This window comes from Octopus bimaculoides, chromosome 10 (genome assembly GCF_001194135.2).
Source record: "Octopus bimaculoides isolate UCB-OBI-ISO-001 chromosome 10, ASM119413v2, whole genome shotgun sequence".
NCBI classification, from domain to species: Eukaryota; Metazoa; Mollusca; class Cephalopoda; order Octopoda; family Octopodidae; genus Octopus; species Octopus bimaculoides.
In genome coordinates this window covers 59,394,571-59,396,988 of record NC_068990.1, presented here as the reverse complement: position 1 = coordinate 59,396,988, position 2,418 = coordinate 59,394,571, and the positions used below count along the sequence as shown (strand labels likewise).

Below are 2,418 nucleotides of genomic sequence, written 5' to 3'. Positions count from 1 at the left end.
TTCATTTTTAACTTTGTATATAGTATGCACGAGAAATTTTGACCATTAAATTTTGGGAAAAAAGTGCAGATTATACTTGAGGATTTACAGTATTTGTTCTTCACTCATTTATTATTGTTCTTATTTTATCTTATGTCCATTGTTTGGAAATCTTTCATCACACATCTGTGACCTTTTCAGCAAGTCTTCCATTCACATATTTTTTCCTGTCTTGTTTAGTCCAGGAATCTTGCAAAACAAATTCATAAACATAAAGAAAAATGTTATTTATTTATATGTTTCTCATATTTTAAACAAGCTCTGTTAATATTAAATAAACAGGTAATGTTATTCTTCTATCTGTTTTAATATTGATTTCTCTTCACATTGATATGAGCTGTGAATTTGTGGTGAGATGACAATATAGTTGTTGTAACCAACCCATGTATGTAACACAGAGTACTCACTTCGAGGAGGAAAGGCTTAACTTTGTTGTATTAAACATAAGAAGATAGAAAGATGGAACTGTTCTGCATTTTTCTATGCTGACTCTTTATCTTTTCACTTTTGGTTTCAAGAACCATTCTTGTTATTTGAAAGAATGATCTTCCTGATGGAGTGTTAAGAAAATCATTCTGTAGGCATGGCTCTGAGGTGAGAAGTTTGTTTCCCAACCACATAGTTCCGGGTTCAGTCCCACCGCATGGCACCTTGGGCAAGTGTTTTCTGCTATAGCCTTGGGTTGACCAAGACCTTGTGAGTGAATTTGGTAGACAGAAACTGAAAGAGGCCTGTTGTGTATGTGTTTGTCCCCTACCACCACTTGAAAACCAGTGTTGGTGTGTTTATGTTCCTCTTAGTTTGGCAACAGATCAAAAGTACCAGGTTTAAAAAAAAAAAAATAAGTAGTGGGATTGATTCATTAATTAAAATTCCTCAAGGCAGTGTCCCAGCATGGCCTCATTCTAATGACTGAAACAAGTAAAAGATAAAAAATAATTACATCTAGGTTCAATTTCACAGTAAAATATCTCTGCCAATTGCCTTCTACCATATTCTTCAAGTTGACCCAAGCCTTGTGAATGAATTTCAATGGATGGAAACGGTATGGAAATCCTTTAGATAGACTGTACTTAATCTCAAGTTGTCTATTTAGCCCAGGGGTTCTCTACCATTTTTTATTTATAGATCCCTTTGATTACTATTTTATTCTGGTGGATCCCTATAGCCATTCAGTGTTTAAAAACTAGTTTTATTGAAACTTCTTACAAAATTCCTATTTTGTTTTTCACACATTAACTTGTTTAGATTGAACTAAGTATAATGTTAGAGAAAGAAACCTAGCAGTTTCTTGCAATACAAACCAATATACACATCTAAAACAAAATTTTTTCAGGGGTCCTTACAATACTATTGTGGATCCCCAATTTATTATTTTGTTATGTGGACCCACCCAAAAAATCATATATGGACCCTGATTGAGAACCACTGATTTAGTCCATTGTCTGGTTTAAGAGTAGCACATAGTCCTTTTGTAACTGTAGTGAAGTCAACTGTGATGCAAGTATTTGCCAGAAGTTTTTGATATGATGTGCTGAATTTAATAACTTGTTGTGTTACTTCTTGCTACTACAATGCATGAGTTGTGCTCTTCTCCTCTCTCCTAGTTATGGGGGAGGTCTAAATCATGCATGTGTGTGTATGTATGTATGTGTACATATGTATGTCTACATATATATGTGTGTTAATATATGTATAAGTATGTTTATGTGTATATATGTGTGTGTGTTTAGATATTGTTTTAACACCCAGTGCCATGTAAAAAGCATTGGTGCTGATGCCATGTAAAAAGTACCCAGTACTCCCTGTAAAGTGGTTGGCATTAGGAAGGGCATTCAGGTGTAGAAACCATGCCAAAACAGATAAGGGCCTGGTATGGCTCTCGGCCTTACCAGCTCCTGTCAAATCGTCCATTCCATGCCAGCATGGAAAAAACAGATGTTGAATGTTGATGATTTTCATACTTACATGGATCAGAGGGAATGCGTTGAGGCACGTTTTCTGTGGCCGGATGACCTTGTTATCAACGTCCACCTGTTTCCAAGCAAGGTGATATCTCTCCATAGCTGAACAGGTTTTCTTGAAAGATTGCAAACAAACAACACAGCTTGTATGACAATGACACTTATTTATAACTATCTTTTGATGACAAGACAAGGAAAAAGAAACACCGTCCCTACACATATACTTGTATTATATGTGTGTGTGTACACACACAAGTAAATACATAAATGCAAAACAGGGTGGAAAAAAATAGTACTCAAATACCAAAGGTAGAGTAATATACTTTTTTTCAAAGCTGCAAAAACATCATGTGATGTTTTTGCAGCTTAATAAAAAAATTGTGTGTGTGTGTATACACACACACACACACATATA

General features: G+C 35.0%; 1 protein-coding gene and 1 long non-coding RNA gene across 4 annotated transcripts in view; one reads left to right on the top strand and one right to left on the bottom strand.

The window, feature by feature from the left end:
• The window catches only part of LOC106880026 (WD repeat-containing protein 48), a 143,678-nt gene that overhangs the window by 30,497 nt on the left and 110,763 nt on the right, over positions 1-2,418 (top strand). The gene's annotated exons all lie outside the window — the stretch shown is intronic.
• Positions 1-2,418, bottom strand: part of LOC128248909 (uncharacterized) — a 17,994-nt gene that overhangs the window by 1,423 nt on the left and 14,153 nt on the right. The window contains exon 3 of one of the 2 annotated variants that reach the window (XR_008265063.1): positions 2,008-2,118. This is a non-coding gene — a long non-coding RNA (uncharacterized LOC128248909). Of the gene's footprint in view, positions 1-2,007; positions 2,313-2,418 lie in introns of those variants that run through there. The other variant, XR_008265062.1, reaches the window with a different exon arrangement.